Source organism: Vombatus ursinus, unplaced genomic scaffold, assembly GCF_900497805.2.
Source record: "Vombatus ursinus unplaced genomic scaffold, bare-nosed wombat genome assembly UNPS02000577.1, whole genome shotgun sequence".
NCBI lineage: Eukaryota > Metazoa > Chordata > Mammalia > Diprotodontia > Vombatidae > Vombatus > Vombatus ursinus.
In genome coordinates this window covers 2,221,706-2,241,697 of record NW_020940355.1, presented here as the reverse complement: position 1 = coordinate 2,241,697, position 19,992 = coordinate 2,221,706, and the positions used below count along the sequence as shown (strand labels likewise).

The 19,992-nt window shown below is 33.9% G+C and overlaps 1 non-coding gene across 1 annotated transcript; it reads left to right on the top strand.

Annotated features, from left to right (window-relative positions):
* Positions 1-19,436: 19,436 nt before the first annotated feature.
* On the top strand, positions 19,437-19,596 carry LOC114032084. The gene has a single exon (XR_003567804.1). It is a non-coding gene; the product is annotated as a U1 spliceosomal RNA (small nuclear RNA).
* The last annotated feature ends 396 nt before the right edge of the window (positions 19,597-19,992 follow it).

Genomic DNA, 19,992 nt, shown 5'->3' with positions numbered 1-19,992 from the left:
GGCAGCTAAGTGGCACAGTGGATAGAGCACAGGCCCTGGAGTCAGGAGGACCTGAATTCAAATCCAGCCTGGGACACATAATACTTCCTAGCTGTGTGACTCTGGGCAAGTCACTTAACCTCAATTGCCTCACTAAAAAAAAAAAATATATCACTGATAGTATTTAAATGACTTACCCTGGGTTGCATAGCTAATAAGAATCTGAGGTAGGATTTGAGCCCAAGTCTTCCTGACTCCAAGTCTAGCAGTCTGCCCATAGAACTCTCTAATTGCCTCATCATCATCCTTTGCTGAAGCCAACATACATAATTGCAGTACAAGTCTATGTGAATATTACACTTACCAATTATCTCTGATGAGTCACAGTGTCAGTCCAGTCACTAGTCACAGAGTCTTACCACTTCTTTGGTGAATTGAAGTCTCTTTCAAAAATTCATTCTCCTCATTTTCAATAGGGGAGCAGCTGGCCTCAGGCCCACTGGTCTACACTCCAATCTCAGGGATTGAGGCTGATCCAAACTGAAGCATACTTGATTTAGTCCTTGGGGTTATTGGTAAGGCTTATTAGATTTCTTCTAACCCGTGAGAATCTTAACATCTCAAGTACTGGTTAGAAAGAGAGTGACTTCTTGACTTATCCCTCCCCTAAAAAATTCTAAGCAGAACCAGTCTTTTCCATATTAAAATCCTTCTTGTATTTGAAGAAAGCTATCATATTGACCTAATTATACTCTTCCCTAGTTCCACCCATTCCCCTCCCCAGTGTCTTAAACCAATGCTACATGTCTTAATCTCAATACTCTTCATAATTCTGGTCATTCACATTTGCATAATCTTCAGTTTAGCAGTACCTTTCCTAACATGTAGCACCTGGAATTAAATATAATAGTCCAAATATAGTGTAACCAGAGCAGAGGATGAAGTGAACAACTGTCCTGGACATGCTGTCTTTCACAATGTAGCTTCCATTTACACTAACATTTTGGGCTGCTATACTGTGGCATTGATTCCTATTGAGTTTGCATTGTACTACATGATTCTGTTGGTATCTACTTGGACTCTGAACATGCTATCTAATATGTAAACTCTTTCTTTGCATTGAGTCATATTCATTTTTTCTAATGCCTTTATACAAATCATGGATATAAAAAAGAAATGGCACAGGGTGGAGAACAGATCACTGGAGCAAGAGACCTGGTTCCAAGTTGACATATGGCCATGAAAATATTTCCAAATCCACTTTTATAACCTCTCATTTGAAAGGTTTTTGAAGAAATACTATTTCACCAAGAAAACTTTAACCTTTTTTTCTAAATAATGAATTTATGAAAGTAATTACTCTATATAATGAGCCTCTAAAACACTACCCAGTATATGATGGAATTGAGCATAAAGTAGGTTTGGCTTATGTCTTATCCATAAGGGTTATTGTTAGAAATACCACAAGGGCCTTTAGTTCTGTGATTACGATTTAATCCTATAACTTGGACAGGTCATAAAGGTTTAGAGCAGCAATCTACTCTATAAATAATTTCAACCATAATTCATCTTTTCTAGTCATATATTTCATCAAAATACTTTGTTTCAATACAGGTTTAAAAAAAATCTCTAAAGGTTTTGTTTTGTTTTACAAAACAAAAACAGGAATTTGGGAAATTGTTCTTTGTTATGGTGAGTACCTTGAAGGGCAGGATATGTGGGATTTGGATATCTGAAAAGAGGAATTTGTATTCTATTCCAAAGCTGATACCATCCTTCCATTCTGTATTATGTCTGCATGCTAGGGACTTAGTCTCTGGCAAGAGGAAGTGGATTTATCCATTGATCCTGTTTGAGGATACACATACATACACACACACACACACACACACACACATATTTGAGGATATGTATATATAATATATTTTAGGAGACATATATATATATTATACTTTAGTTTCTATGTATATGTATATGTGTATGCATATATATATTTAAGTGTGTGTGTGCATGTGTGTGTGTATGTGTGTGTGTGAGGGGCTATATTAACCCAGACAAATTTACCAAAATAATGGGCTTGAAAAGGCTTTTAGAATTTGTCAGTTCCATCCCTTTGCTTCAGGAAGGCTAAATATATATTTTTAGGTATATCCATTTAAAAAAAAAAAAGACCTTCTCAAAAGGGTATACTCAGTACTGTGAAAACACTACTCTTCTTAATAATATTAAATACCATGAGACCATTAAGATTCTCCAATTCAAATTTAGCCTGATTATGGAGCAGGCTTGGCTCTGGATGTTTCCTACCTCCCTCCCTCTTTCCTTCCCTCTCTCTTTCCTTCCTCCTTCCCTCCATCTTTTCTCCCTCCCTTGTTTTTCTTTTTCTTTCTTTCTTTCTTTCTTTCTTTCTTTCTTTCTTTCTTTCTTTCTTTCTTTCTTTCTTTCTTTCTTTCTTTCTTTCTTTCTTTCTTTCTTTCTTTCTCTTTTTCTCTCTCTCTCTCTCTCTCTCCCTCTCTCCCTCCCTCCCTCCCTCTCTCTCTTTCTTTCTTTCTTTCTTTCTTTCTTTCTTTCTTTCTTTCTCTCTCTCTCTCTCTCTCTCTCTCTCTTCCTTCCTTCCTTCCTTCCTTCCTTCCGTCCTTCCTTCCCTCCTTCTAACTTGGTAGCAGTCTTCAAGTATTTGAAAAGATGGTGGATTATAGCAGGATTGAGTTTATTCTGCTTGGTCCCAGAGGGCAAAACTAGTGCTTTGCAAATTGTAAAACCAATACAACTTCCAATGCTTATTATTACAATATATAGTACATATAAGATCAAGAATAAATAATAATAAGAATAAAAACAACAACTGAAAGTTGTCACTAAAGTCACAGGGAGGCATATTTTGGCTCCATGTAAGAAAAAAAAACCTTTCTAAAAATTATAGCTTGCACATAAATAGGATAGATTGCCTCAGGGAATAGTTGATCTCTCATTCAAGAGGAGGCTGAACTTGATAAGGATATTGTTACAAGGTTTTCTATTTATGTCTTGCTTAGACTGGGGTCTAAGGATCTGAGGATTCTTGCCATTCTGAGAGTGTAAATTTATATCACTATATGGTTATTACTGAAAAATCAATTTTTAAAACATTCTTCATTCTAGATTCAAGTTGAGTAAAACGCTATATTTGATGAATGTATAAACCTCATCATGAGACCTATCCATGCAATTTGAAAATGAAGGAAGACTACACAGCCAGAAGGAGGAAATAGAAAGACATCTTGGAATGAGAACATATGGACGTGTGATGGGAGACATCAAGTATCTATCTTTGCTAAAAACAGAAGAGTTAATACATTATTGAATCGTCTTTCTGATTATTCCATTTCTTACAGAAGTTGGAAGAGATGGTGAGGGACTTTTGTATTTTAAATGTAAGCTACATTTCTTTGGTTTTCTTTATCTGCAGGCTACATATATTATATGTGGCATTAGATATGTGGATATGCTTTTAGAAACAGCCCACACTCGATTCAATGACTGAAATACAATATTATATAATTAAGGCAAACCGTGTCCCCAAATAGGTGTTATTTATACACAGCTGATGAGATGGAACATAGCACAGCTTGATCCACTTATTTGGGTCTATTGATTGCAATCACTGAAGCCAAATCAATCACACAGCCATCCACATTGATTGTTGAGATAGCCAGAATGAATGAAATAGCCATATTGAAGTTTGTTTCACACTTACAGACATAATCTCAGGGTGATTGAGAACTCTGCCCTGTGATGGTGACCAGGCTTATGAACTGGCTACGGGAAGAGGCCTAAAATGGAACACTTCTTATTCTTTCTCAGATACTTCAAGGACCTGTGATTTTATCAATGTTGGCACCCTGTCACCAATAAAGATGACACCCCCGTTACAGTTTAGTAGATGGTCTTTGGGAGTGCTGTCACCGAAAAATTCAATGCTCCATCACCAATCTAGTGACAATCCCATCTGATCTTAGCCAGGCTGAGGTAAGGCTGACGTTTGTGTAACATGTTAAGGTCTTAAGAGTAATACATTCATTTAATTTTCACAACAACTACTATCTTCATTTTGTAGAAAAGGAAAATTGTGATTTGGAGCTGAGTGACTTGTCTATAGTAAAGCATCTCATAGGAATTAGGATTTAAAACCAGGCCTCTCTTGTCTGTGGGCCTAGCTCTCTTTTGACTCTCATTAAACTCATTTTGGATAGAGCTTTCAATCACCTGTTAGTCATCGTAGCTATGTTTGTATATGTGGATTCTTCTGCTATTGTTTGTATTCTCTTAACACAGACATGATAACTAGCTTATTGTTGAAGTCCCTGAATCTGCTAATATTCACCCATGATTAGCAAGTTAGTAGATTGTGCCTATGTTGACACATGTTCATTGCCTAATAGTCTATTAAGTGTTCTTAGCACATTGAAAGTATGTTTCAAAATCAATTTATTTTGTGCATCTGAGTGAACAGCAGCACAATTAATCACTTTGTCAGGCTCAACCACCTCTGTTTTGATGTGTTGACAGTCCCTAATGAGGTCAGTAATCATTCATTTATGCATGTGTAGAGAAAGGGAGTTTATATATCATTATAGATATTCAAATGTCTGACCAATGATATGCCATCCTGAGGACAGGTAGGATAATGTAGAATATCCTAGACTAAGGTTGTATAAACTTATAACTCTACAGAACTTCTACCTCAGACAAACTCTTTGAACTAATATGTCTATTCATTTCTTACAGTAGGTGAAATATTGAGAGCCAGCAATTTCCTTCCTCCACAGAGGTATATTTCAGAGAGAGAAAGAGGAACAGAGAGAGAGACAGAGACAGAGAGACAGAGAGACAGAGACAGAGAGAGACAGAGAGAGACCGAGAGAGACAGAGAGAGAAGGAGGCAGACAGACAGAGACAGAGATGGCCAGAGAAAGACAGAGACAGGGAGATGGAGAGAGGGAAAGAGAAAGAGAGGAGAAGAAAGAAAGAATGGGAGAGAAAAACAGGGAGAAAGAAACAGAGAAATAGAGAGATAAAGAAATAGGGAGAAAGAAGGAAAGAGATACACATGGAGAGAAGGAAAAAGAAAGAGGGGTAAAGAAGGAAAGGAGGGAGGGAAAGAGACACAGAGGCATGGAGACACAGGAACAGAAATACAAAGAGAGGTAGAGACAGAGAGACAGAGAGAGCATTTCAGCATTTAGTGACTCAGTATCCTATGGCATGGAATTAGGGTTTTCTCTTACCTACTTATGAGTCTGGATTCATCCCAGATTACACAGATGGACCAACTGATAGCAACAGCACGGCCACTAACAGCACAGACAGAAAAAGGCAGCAGCTAGATTTGGAAATAGAATCAACATTAGGATCTGACATAGATCCTGCTGGGCAATGGACTCAGTAAATAGTTGAGACTGAATGCAGCCACTGAGATGAACAGGTAAACTGGAGAGCAAAGAGATATCTAGATTGTTGAGTTGGAGGTAATGTCTTTATCTCCTATGTTGAAAAACAAAGTCTGGGGCACGGCTACATTTGTAAGTAATAGCAAAACAAGGAGATACATTTCCTCTTTAGGTTAACCTCCTTGTCCAATCAGTACTCCAGAGGCTATACCCAAACTCATCCCAAGAACTTAGAGCTGCTATGGAGTACTGAACCCAAACTATTCACTGGAAGTTGTAGAAAGAACTTTGGACACTCTTGTGATATCATAGAATTTTCTTTTGGAATGGACAGCATAATAGTCTAGCCCTTTTGGCATGACTGTTAGAACATATATTAGAAATGAGAAAAGGAAAAATATTTTTTAATCTACCAGTCTTGATTTGAATGATCATGGAGAATTTTATACATTTTACATATTTCTTGTCCCTTTTATTTCTGTTTGATATTACAAATAATTACAAAAAAATTACTTGGGGAAAAATACCTCAATCACTGAGTTCTACAAGTTGGAATGAAGGTCCTCTGGAAATCTAGAAGAATGGGGATTTTAAAATCTCTTTCCAAATTTTATTTTGTGGCTTTTTATATTATATTAATTTCTTAATATATTACTACCCCTTGTATCTACTACCCATCAAGTTATCCCTTGTATCAAAGATTTAAAAAGAAAACTAAAAAAAAAATTTACCTGAACAGAACAACACGTCAACAATTGGAGACGCTTCTTGTGATACTCCACATCCACGTTTCCTCACCTTTGCAATGAAAGTAGGGAGAAGCACTTTCTCAATATTTCGTTGCAGTCAGTATGTATATTGTTCTACTGATTCTACTTACCTTACTTGGGAGGTAGCATTTCTTCCCTTGTTTCTCTGAATTACTACTATATATCATTTCTTAAGATATGGTATTAATCTGTTACATTTGTTAACCAAAATCTCTTTAATTATCCCTCAGTTTAAGGTCAATTACTTTTATTTCTGTTCTTTCCTACCACAAAAAGTACTGCTATGATTATTTAGATGGCATAATAACAATGATAAAAAGATATGATGTACAATGGAAACAACTCAATCTTGAATCACTTAGACAAGTGATTGACAATTAAAAATAAGGACGTGACAGAAATTAAATGAACACATCAGCTATAATGATTTTATGCACAACTGTAACTGTTGTAAATATATTTCCCTAATGAGAAAACCACAAGAGCCCCCAAAGAGCTTCAGTCAACAACCCTTTGACTTTATTTCCAAGGGGAGAGGAATAGAGGCCAAAAGAAATACAGTTAGCATATGTACTTGTTTGCATAGCACCAGGTATGGAGTCAGAGACCCTGAGTTTGAATCACTACTGTCACTTAGTAGCTGTGCAACTGTAGACAAACCACTTTATCTCTCTGGGTCTCAGCTTTCTGATGTTGTTTGATAAATCAGAAAGAATCAGTGGAAGGTAAAACTAGCTTGAAACTTTATAAGAGGTTCAACTAAGCAAAGTAATTCCAAGACTACTTAAGGATAAAAATGGAAGGAAGACAACAGAGAGAAGAAAGATTCCTATAAGGGAGGGAATATGCTTTTTATATAGCACCTATTATATGCCAGGTACTATGGTAAGTGGTTCTTACAAATGTTACCTCATTTGATCCTCACAACAATGCTGTGAGGTAGGTGCTATTATTGTCCCCATTTTACAGTTGAGGAACCTGAGGCAAACTGGCTAAATGACTTGTACAGGGCCATTCAGCTGCTAAGTGTTTGAAGTCACATTTGAACTGAAGTCTTTCTGACTGTAGACCCAGAACTATCCCCTGGGCCACCAAGCAAAACAAATTGTTTTTGAACACCAAGGGCAAGTGAAACAGTTATCTCTGCAACATATAATCATAGTCCTGGATGTACTTATAAAGGAGGTAGAAATGTTATTGAAGAGAAAAAAAAAGACAGGAAAAACATCCACATTAGATCAAGTTTATATAGAAAGGATTTATGCTGGAGATAATACAATTATGAGAGTGTTGGAAGATTGATAGTCAAGACACCTGAAGAAGAGTAAGATACCAAAGCTGGGAAAACAACCAAACAAACCACAGACCTTGTCAATATATATAAACAAAAACAAAATAAAAAACAAAACCCAACAACTTTTGACCTAGATGCCTAGTTTCCTTTCATCTGTATACAATCTTGATGAAATTCACGTACATGTGAACTAATGGAAGCCTTAATGAGGATTTTCGTAAAAAGATATTCAACAATAGATCCAATCTTTACTGTTTCACAATTTGCTGAATGTAGAGTATATAAAACACCAAATACAACATGTTCATTTGGCATTCAAAGAACTTTATAACCTAGTTCCCTCCTATTTTTCCAGTCTTCTTACACTTTACTCCCTACTCTTTGATCCAGTGACACTGACCTCCTTGCTGTTCAATAAATAAGACACTTCATCTCTTGACTCCAGGTGTTTCTCTGCTTGTTCCCCATGCCTGTGTTTCTCCTCTTCCTTCTTTTTGCTTGCTGTCTTCTCTGGCTTCCTTTACCCAACCAAAATCCCATCTTCTAATGGAAGCCTTTCCTAACCCCTCCTAATTCTAGTGCTTTCCCTCTGCTAATTATTTCCTATTTTTTCTGGAAGTAGTTTGTTTGTATTTATTTGTTTATTGTCTCTCCCCTTAGGTTGTGAGCTCCTTGAGGGTAGAGAAAGTCATTTATTTCTTTTGGTATCCGCGGTGCTTAGCAAGGTGCCTAGCACTTAATAGATACTTAATAAAAGTTTATTGATTGATTATTCAACAAACATCTAATTATAGAAGATGAATTAAAAAAAAAAAGAGACATTCACCAAGGGTGCTCACCCCTCTAATGAAGGAGATCCATCACAGAGCCCAAGTTGAAAAGGGTTTCTCTGTGAGGTATTTCAGATACTCTGGAATGTAGCTGACAATATGGCAGATGCATAAAGGCCTGGGACACTGAAAATCTTTCTAGAAAAGTTCTGCAAATATGCAAAATAATTTGGCTAGATAATAGTTACAGAGAATAACAAAGAGATAAAGAATATCAATTGTCTAGGAATTTTGAAACTCCTCTGACTTACAGTTCTTGTCTATCTCTAGATCTTGTTTACCAGTATGTATATCTAGAACAGACAATTCAGATTAAGAAATTGAGAAATTGGAAAGTTGTTGATTATTTCTGTTTTAAATAACTTTTCCCCAATTACATGTAAAAACAATTTTTAACATTATTTTTTTTAAGTTCTGAATTCCAAATTCTGCTACTTCCTCCCTCCTTCCTCTTACCTTTCCCTGGGATTGTAAGGAATCTGATATAAGTAACATGTACAATCGTGTAAAACATTTGCATATTAGTCATTTTGCGCAAGACTTGAAAGAAACAAAGAAAGAAAGAAAAGAAAGAAGAAAGTGAAAAAAATAGTATGCTTGAGTTTGTGTTCAGACATCAGTTCTTTCTCTGGAGGTGAACAGGATTTTCATCATGAGTCCTTTGGGATTATTTTGGATCATTGTATTGCTGAGACTAGCGAAGTCATTCACAATTCTTCATCTTACAATATTGCTGTTATTGTGTACAATGTTCTGCAGGTTCTGCTCACTTCATTTTGTATCACTTAATGTAAGTCTTTCCAGGTTTTTTCTGAAATCATCCTATTTGTAATTTCTTATAGCACAATAATATTTCATTACAATCATATGTCACAACTTGTTCAGCCATTCCCCAATTGATAGGCATCCCCTCAATTTCTAGTTTTATAAAATAATTTTTGGTAGTTTGGTATGGCACTGAATAAATAGATTAACTTAGTAAGAATTGGAATGTTATTAATTGACTTGGCCTACCTATGAATAATTAATATTCTTCCAGTTATTTAGATCTGAATTTATTTGTGTGAAAAATGTTTTGTAATTTTGTTCGTATAGTTCCTGAGTTTGTCTTGGTAAGTAGCCCCCAAGTATTTTATATATGTAGAGTTATTTTAAATGGAATTTATCTTTTTATTTTTTGCTACTAGATTTGTTTTTGGTAATATATGGATATACTGATGATTTATGTGGGTTCATTTTATATCCTGACACTTTGCTAAAGTTGTTAATTATTTCATTTATTTTTTAAATTCATTCTGTAGGATTCTCTAAGCATGCCATCATATCATCTGCAGAGTGATACTTTTGTTTCCTCATTGCCTATTCTAATTCCTTCAATTTTCTTCTCCTATTGCTACAGCTAACAATTCTAATATAATATTGAATAATAATGGTGATAATAAGCATCCTTGTTGTACCCCTGATATTATTAGAAAGGCTTATAGCTTACCCCCATTACATATAATACTTGCTAATGGTTTTAGACAAATATTACTTATTTTAAGTTAAACTACATTTATTCCTATGCTCTCTAGTGTTTTTCATAGGAATGGGTACTGTATTTTGTCTGAGGCTTTTTCTGCATCTGTTGAGATAATCACATGATTACTGTTGGTTTTGTTATTGATATGGTCAATTATGCCAAAAGTTTTCCTAATATTGAGGCATTCCAGCATTCCTGGTATGAATTCCATCTGGTCCTAATGTATGATCCATAGTAGATTGACTCTGAGACACTGTATGTATTTTGTAGCTATTTTGATTGATATTCTTATTTCCGTGATTTCCACCTTAGTTTATTACTGCCATATAGAACCGCTGCTGATTTTGTGGATTTAATTTGTATCCTGCTTCTCAACTGAAAATATTACTTGATTAATAGTTTTCTTCTAAATCTTTTTTTTTAAGTAAATCATGATATCATCTGCAAAGGGAAAAAATCAACGTTTATCCATTTAATTTCTTTCTCATATTATTTTTATAATTATCATTTCTAGACTAATTTCCAACTATTTGAAATAACATTGGGAGAAATGAGGATCTTACCCATTTAAGGGAATAGATTCTTGGATTTCTTTATTGTAAATAATGCTGCTTTTTCTTTTATACACATACACATCATCTTTTAGATAGCCTTTCTATGTCTATGCTTTGTAGGATTTTTAGCATAAATGTATGCTGTACTTTGCTAAAAGCTCCCCTCCCCCTAATCTATTGACATAAAATGTGATATACTGTGCTTAAAAAAAACACTATTGATTAATTGAAATGCTCTTCTAACAGTGAATCGTCCTTATATCCTTAATGTAAATCTAATTGTTCATACCGTATAATTATGGATATAATGCTGTAGCCATTTTGTTACCTTCCTTCCTTCATTTCTTCTTTTCCTCCCCCCCTTATTTCTTTTTTTTCCTTCATTTAAAAAATTCATCAATGTCATTAATGGTATCGATCTTTAATTATTTTTATTTGCCTTATGCCCCTATGGTTTTCTTATTTGGAGACCATATTTGTTTTATGAAATCAATTTGTCTTCTTTGTTTGAAATCTTTTCTTTTCTTTTTAGAATAATTTGTATCACATAAGTAATAATTCCTCTTTAAACATTTAATAGAATTTACCAATAAACCTATAAGGGCCAAAGGTTGTACTGTGGTTTTTTTTTTTCCTAGGTCCCATATAGTTTCTTTAATTTCATTTCCAAGATTATGTTGCTTTATTTTTCTCTTTTGCTAGCACCCAATTATGCATAGAAAGTCCTGATGTTTCTTTTTACATTTCTACCTTATTCATTGCCTTTTACTTTATTTTTTTTGTGATAATTTCCTATTGATAGGGTCAAAGATTTAGAGCTGGAAGATACCATATAGGATTTCTGTTGTGGTTGTTTTTATTTAATTCAACTAGATAAGAGTTTGTTGATTGTGTTATTTGTCTTTAAAAATAATTTTGGTTCTGTTGATCATTTCTATAATCTTTGTTTTCCATTTGATCTATTTCTCCTCCAATTTTCAATATTCCTTTGTATTCATTTTAGTTTTGTCAATTTTCTAATTTTTCATTTTCCATTCACTTTATTTGCCCTATTTTCTTATTTTGTTAATGTATTTTTGCAGGTATTTGAACCCACATGTGTTCCTACAATGCTAGATGTATCCCAGAAATTTTGTATGTTGTCTCATTGATGTTATTCCCTTTCACATAATTATTAATTGTTTCTTTGATTTATTCTTTGACTTACTAAATATTTAGAAAGTTTCCATGTAGGTCCATCTCTTGCATTCTCAATATTAACAGCCATTTTTGTTCATGTCTGAGGTGAGATTTCTCAAAGTACAGTTATGGACAAATGTTTCCAGTTATCTCTGGAAAGAAAGCACAAAACTTGGTTAACTGGTAATAGCTTGGTTAGTAGAAGTATGGTTAAAAAAAGTGATTCTTGTGTCTCCCGTATTTCAGAGGAAAGTGAAAGGTCATACTCTGAAGCTCAGTTTAAAAAAAAAAGTTAAGAAACTTTTAAATAGATATCTTTTACCTATCTTACATGTAAAGATAGAGTAAATATTTCAAATACTCTTTTTTCACCCCAGAGTACTAAGCACATGTGTCTAATGGATTATTTAGAATGAAAATGAAATAAATGACATAAGAAACTGCCCATGTATTTTCTTTCTCGAAAAAAAATATCCAACCAATTTTACTTTATGGAAAGAAATGACCCAAAAATGATTCATAAATACACATTTTTGAAAGACCCATCTCTGTCTTTGTTCTGTGATTATACTGACAAATATTTATGTGTTTGTAGAAATAACTGTGTTAATGGTCTGTGAGAAGTAGCTGCCTTCAGTCATTCAATAGTTTCCTTTGGAGAATGACTAAAGATGCTATGATATTTGTGCCTAATTTTATGCTTATTAATATTTACAGTGACAAGATATGTGCTTCAAAAAGGGAATGAGTGGAAATGTCCTGAGAGGGATTCTTTGGAAAATGAAACAGGAGAAAGTCATAGAATATGCCAACTTTTAATTGTGCATGTCACCAAAGAAAATAGGGAAATAAATGACTTTGGTACACCTGGGGTGAGTTACAGGCTTGGAGTTCATCTTCTCTAGAAGCTAAGCAACACTGGAAGCTTGCACACCAGAATACATGCAGAGTTGTGTATAGCTAGAAAATAAATGACCCTGTGCAATCAATTCAGTCCATTAAATGGGTATGATGTCTCCCATTCTGGTTGTGTTTAGATGGCTCACTACCAAGAAGCTGCACATCAAAATGCAATTCCCTCTTGCTGTTTGTCAGGGGACATTCATCTGTCATCATTTCATGTCCTGAAAGGCCTGATAGATGCAGCAACAAAGGATGCCATGCACCACAACCCTGAACCCGAGTTATTTCAACAGATGGTGTTTTATGTTTTGCCAAAGAATGGCCTTTTTTATTTCAACCATGAATACTTTCTTTCTTCTTTTCTTTTTCTCGGCATTTTCCAGGATTAGTCCAAACCATGATCTATCACTCCTGGACCGTTGGAGTTGCAATGCCTTCGCAGATGGTATAAACTTTACCATGTAAATACGTATTTGCAAAGAAATGGAGACTTCACACTAATCACTTCATATGGCTCATACTCATTTAGCAGGGAGGTTGTACACAGTGCTTAAATGTTACAGATATCCAAGGTAGACTGCTTCATTAAAAGAAGAAAAATACTGAGATCAAAAAGATCAGTTTAGATCTAAGGTGCTCTGGATATAAGAACAAATAGGTCAGAAAACATGACTAATAAGAAATGGTTAAAGAGAATGAGGCTTGTTCAAAGCAGCTGGTCCCACTATCAACTTTTGGAAACTCAGGGACAGGAGTATTGAGAAAGCACAGAATGAGGATAAGTGGAAGATAATCTGATTTAAGAAAATGTTGATTCCAGGGAATTGATGGAAGGAGATCAATGACTCAAATCAATTAATTGAACAAATGTTTATTAAACATCTATTCGACACAAGGGACTGGGCTGGGTGCTGGGGAAAATAAAATAAAAACACATCAGTCTCTGATCTTAAGATGGTTATTAGAATAGGAAAATACATTAAAAATTCCTGAAATAAATTCCAAATTGCAGTTTCTTCATCTATAAAATGTGGATAAAAATAACATCTGCCCAACAGGATTGTTGTGAGAAAGATTCTATCGGTCTATCTATCTGTCTGTCTGTCTCTCTCTTTATCTATCTATCTATCTATCTATCTATCTATCTATCTATCTATCTATCTATGTATCTACTATTATGTACCTGTCTGTAGGGCTTTGTAAACCTTAAATTTCTATATAAATGTTTATTATAATTAATACTATTTATTATTTAATTAATAATACTACTATTATATAAAATTACCATTATTATTATAATACTCTTATTATATAAAAATACTATTTATTATTTAAAAATATCCCTACTTTGTAAATATATGATTAGAATAAGAGGAGAACTAAATTAGATCAGAGATTTTTTACCTTTTCCTGTGTACATTATGGGCATCTAGGAAACTAATTGTATTGAAATACATTTATCAAAACAAACAAAAGAAACAAGCAAGTTCATGAATCATAAGTTAAAAACCTTTATTTTGAGGCACGTTCTGATATACAGATATATATAGAGAGATATCTATGCATGTGTATCTCTATATAAATATACACACATACATACATATATACACATATATGTACATACACACACACACATGGAAACAACTACCTTAGGAGTACCTTATATATATATATATATAAAATATATATACAACTACCATATGTATATATGGTACATATATATATATATATATGCACACACACATATATGTATTTGTATATGTATGAATGAAAACAACTACCTTAGAAGAGAAACTTTTGCATGAATATATAATGCTGGTTATATCCAAGGGTAGATGGCTGGTAAACTAGGTGCTGAGAAAATCCACTCTTCCTCTTCCTCTTCCCCAATATCATGAAAAAGGATTCTGCAATTTTCTGCAAGCCCTGGTCCTTTGTCTATGTTTCGATGTGGCAATCATTCTAGAGGGTCCATATTATTCTGTGATTATGTCATTTTATTAGAGATATATTGACATTCATATACATATATACATATGCATGTGTTTATACGGTTATATAAGTTTGCAAAAGACTTCTAGTCATGATCCTTTATAAAATCAAGTTATCCATATTTATTAATGGCCCACTGTAGTCAAAACAATATACTTCGTGATATAGGAAGATATGGAAAATGTGTGAGGAAAGTGAGATCCAGGGAAATTGTTATGGGGACCAATGGTCATGATCTGCATAGGCCTCAGTCAACTCATTTGTTAGATGAAGGATTGGACTTCTAAAGTTCTTTCTAGTTTGATAATTAAATGATTCTAAGCAGAAATCTTAATTTCTTCCCTTGAAGCGTAACCTGAAAGATAAATAAAATAGTACAGGGGATGTTGCTGAGTTGCTGGGTCTGAAAAGAGCAAATCAGTGAAACTGATTATACTTGTTTTTTGCTGGGGCTTTGTTTGTTTTAATCCCAAATTTGAGTTGAAAATTATTTGCTAGATAAGTTGTTTATAAACACCTTTCCTTCATGTTTGGAGTAAGCTGAAATAATATGCCATTTTCTTTGCAAAATTGAGAGTGAGTGGTTTATAGAATTCTGCATGAAAGCAAAGAAATGCTCAATATAAATCAATGGATTTCTATTAGACCTAATCACACCCTATAGGTGGACATGAGGCCTAAGGTGAGAGAAATACAGCTTTTTGTTGAATGAATTGGTTCATTAGCTGTGATGGAATGAGCACAACCATAATGTTATTGATCAGTATCTATTGCAACAAATGGATTGGTGAACATCACCCTTTACACAAGGGCAAACGAGACCAACCAAGAAAGATATCCTAGAAGTTTTTGGTTCTAGTGTTGCATTTCTTAAACTAGAATCACAGATACAGAGTTGAAAGGTATCGTCAAGATCACATAATTCAACCTTTTCATTTTACAGATGAAGTAACTTAAGCCCAGAGAGGTGACTCTTTCAAGGTCAAATAATTACTCAATGGCAGTCAGAACATGAATTCAGCTCTTCTGATTCTAAATCCACAATATTTCTACTGAACCAAGCCTATAGAGATTTGAGCATCTTGTTCAGAGGAAAGGAAATTGATTCATTTTAGATAGATTCATTCTCATCCTTGCAATGGGTTGCCTTCCTTACTGCCTCATGTTAATTCTTCATTTATCTTTCTAATATGGACATATTTTAACTTCAGTCTTAGAGGACTTGTAACTTAAAGAGAGCAAATAAAAAAAAAAAAACAACAATTTCTTAAATAGGCAACAAATCTTTTCAACCTGATAGAAATCTGGCCATATTCCTCTCCCAATCCCTACATTCCTGCCTTTTTGTTGGAAGCTGTAGATATAGGTACAGAAGTGATCAAGGGGAGTCATGGGATGCAGAGTTTAGTAGCCACTGCTTCTCTTCCCACTGGTCTCTGTCTATTCAGGACCTTTTCCTTGTTTGTCTTGCTCAAAACTCATTTTCTCCAGAAAACATTCATTAAACAGATCCCTTTGATTTGAGAACTCCATTACTCTGTTCCTTCTAGCTCTTATGACTTCTATTTATATTATGCTACTTTTTATTTGTATGCTATTTTACAACTATTCTTAATTCTTTTTCATTTGTTTATGTTCCTTGAACTCCTTTACTCTTCTCTCTTTTTTCCAGAATTTTTAACCTCATTGAGTGTAAGAAATGTATTTTCTATTTATTTTTTTATGTCCAGGTTTTAATTTATGGTTAGGTATAATAATGTTTTAATGGCCCAGCTGGCCTTCTTTGTGAGAGAAACTTTGAGTTCAAATCCTGATTCTGCACAACTGTCTTTAATTACCTCCCTAATCCCAATATATTTCTATCCTTGCCTTTGTGCTGTCAATTCAGAAGGCATTTATTAGGTGACCAAAAGGTGCCTGCCTCTTTGACCCATACTTTATAGAACACAGAAAAAGATACCATGTCCAACTCAGCTTACTTTCCAAAGGCTTCATCTATATGAATTTTCAGATCATGAGTAATTCCTCTCTATAAGAATCTTAGGTATTTATGCCTGTGTCAACTATAAAGAAAAAAAAACACAAAAAGATGTGTTTTTTTTCAAGATAAATTTGATTTCACCTTTAGTAAAATAGTAGTGCAAATCTGAATGATCCACTTTATAGGTTATCAATAATTTATAATATAAAAACTGCGGAAAAGACCAAAATAAATGGAAAAAATAAAATACAAATTAACAAATACAAATTCAGAACAAAAGAGAAAATGATGAATCTTATAGGAGAAATAGACAAAATGGGGGAAAAAAACTAAAACTAGGTTCTTGAAGAAGAGTAAGAGGAGTGATAAATCTTTAGCAAACTTGGTTTTTAAAATAGAGGAAAATTAAATCACCGATTAAAAAAACTGAACAAGATGAAATCTCAATAAAGGCAATATAAAAACATTTATCAGACCAGATTATGCTTATATTCTAGTAAAACTGAGAATCTAAAGAAAATGCCTAAAATACCTCAACTGACAAAATATGAAATAAAGATAAAGGATCCACAAAAGGGAAGAAATAGATTCATAGGTGAATTCTATCAAATATTAAAAGAGCAATTAATACCTGTACTACAAAAATTATTCTCAAACATTGAGAAAGAAACTACTCTCCTAAGCTTCTTTTAAGAGGCAAATGGAGTCCTAACACCTAAACAAAGCAGGAATAAAATAAAGATAACTATAGACCAAATTCTCTAAAATTGCAACAAGAATGTTAAATAAAATCTTAGGAAAAAAAAACAATGGAAATACAACCCTTAAAATTCTTTATGACCAACTTAAAATTATACCAAGCATACAAAGATGGGTTTAACATTAGAAAAACAATTCACATAATTATAATGAAAACAAAAACAACCTATATGACATGACTGTATTACTAGATGCAAAACCACCTATCTTTGATAAACTATAATTAATTTATGCCAAACTATCCTAAAAATGCTTATGCATAAACATCCTCATATGTGGACTATTGCTATAGCCTGCTAGTCCATCTCTTGTCACAAGTCTCTCGCCACTCTAGTTAATCTTCCATTCAATGAACGAAGTTATTTTCCTGAAACAAAGGTCTTTTCCTTAATAAACTACAGTGGCATATTGTATTACCTTCAAGATCAAATATAAGATCCTCTGGTTGGCATTCAAATCCCTTTAACTCCCCCCCCCACCTTTCCAGTCTCTTATACCTTACACTCCCACCCCATAATGTACTCTTCAAAACAGACACTGGCCTCCTTGCTGTTTCTTGAACATGACACTCCATCTTCTGACCCTGGGAATTTCCCCTGGCTCTCTTTCATGCATAGAATGCTCTCACTCCTCAATTGGTAATAGATTCAGTCAGCAGGTTTGCATATGACTTCATCTAGCTCTTTTTAGAATAGTAGCATATAAGTAGGTTCAGAGGAAGCTGATTGCAGCCATAATTTGGACTGCGGTTTGGCAAGGCATGAACATCAATAGAACAAGCGATCAAGGGATTATTCAATAGTAGAGGAGAGTATAAGGCTGAACTTGTTAACTAAATGCTTGGAATTTGGAAGATAAAAAAGTGAAGCAAAAACAGGGGTTATGACCTAAGAAAATAGTGGAAGGTAAGCAGATTAGACTTCATTGTGATGATGTAGTATAAGTTTAAGAAAAATGAGTTATATAGCAAGGTGGATCTTTAGGAAGTTATGATTAAATAAATCAATTTCAGTCATGTTGATCATGGAATTAGAACATTTATGGGTAATGTCAAGATCAGATATGGGGCTGAAGTGGAATGGAAGTAGGGGTGTGCTGGAGTCATTTTGTCCAAACTCTTGAAAGCCAATAGTTAAATTTTTAGTGTGAGCATTTACAACTAAAGAATGGCAAATGCTTCAAATAAGCCCTTAATTTATTGCTTTATTGATTGTCTAGAGTTAAGAAAGTGATGGATAAAATGCTAATAATGCAGATAAACTCAAACATATATCACGCATACTTCTGTTTCCCCAAAGTGTTGATTGTTAAACCTTTACCAGTATGCTCCTGAGCAGAAGAGTCAATCAATGGAAAAAAGTAGATTAAATAAATGAAGAGGAAAATTGTAAGATCTTCATAGTAATAATGTAATGTGAAGGAATAAAATAGGTCCCCTCATTTTAAAATGGAGGAAAAGGAAAGTAGTATCTTTCACAGACAAAACTTGGGGAGGAAATTTTAATCTCACATGGAATAAAGGATAACACACTATATAAAACAGACAATTTCCAGTACATGAAATTGAAAAGCTTTTGCTTGAACAAAATCAGTGCACATAGGATAAGAAGGAAAATGACTTAGAAATATATTAGATAAAAGTGTAATATACAGTATGTGTAAGGAATTAACATAAATATACAGAACCAAGAAGTCATTTTCCATTTTATAATTCCTCCAAAAATAAGTGGTTAAAGGATATGAATAAACAATTCTCAAAAGAGAAATTGGAACTGGTTAACAATTAAATGAAAGGCTTAGTAGATCAATAATAAGAGAAATATGCAAATTAAAAATACTGACCCAGAAATTTTACGAGATGACATAAATGAGAACGTCAGTATCTGAGGGGCATAGAAAAGACAGGCACACTTGGTGGAGTTGTGAATTGGTCTAGCCACTATGGAAAGCAACTTGGAATTTTGTTGAGAAAGTGACTAAAATGTTCATACCCAGAGATTTCAACACTGGACACATAGCCAAGAAGTTCAAGATTGAAAGAAATGTCCCATACATACCCATTTCTGTGATTACAATGAACAGTAAATAAGATATGTGCTTGACAGTGAAATGGTTAAACACATTGTAGCATATGAATGATAATAGAATGTTACTCTACTGAACTACAAATAATAGAGAAGTGTTGGGGAGACTTTCATGAAGTGAGGATGAGTAAAGTAAGCTGAACTAGGAAATAAATGTTTAATACTTTCTCGGCAGGGGAGATATAATGATCATGAAGGTCATTTTCCCAGGGCAAGGATTATCTATTGCACTCAATGTGTTGACCCCTGAAATTTTCCCAAATATAGGGAACACAACTTCATGATTTGTGATGGTGAGGACGGAATTTGTTCTTTCTTCTGAATAAAGAAGAAAGAAAATAAATGAAATAAAAACAATATTTAGAATGACTGCAATATTGCAAATAAAAAGAACAATAAAATAAAGCTGAACACTGCATAATTAAAGTGATTAAGCTTGGTTCTATAGAAGAAAAAATGCACCTCTCTCTTTTTACTGGAGAATTGGGGACCTATGGGTATGGAATATTGTATAATGCTTTCAGACATGAGTAATATGCTGGATAATTGTGTTGCTATGATTTCTCTTTTTAAATCTTTAAGATATAAGAAGCCTGGATGGTCAGGGAAAAATGAGGGAAAAATGAAAATCTAGAAATGCTTATTTTGGTAAAAAAATATATCAATGAAACTAAAAAGAAAACAAAATTCTGAGATAACAATATTAATTCATATAG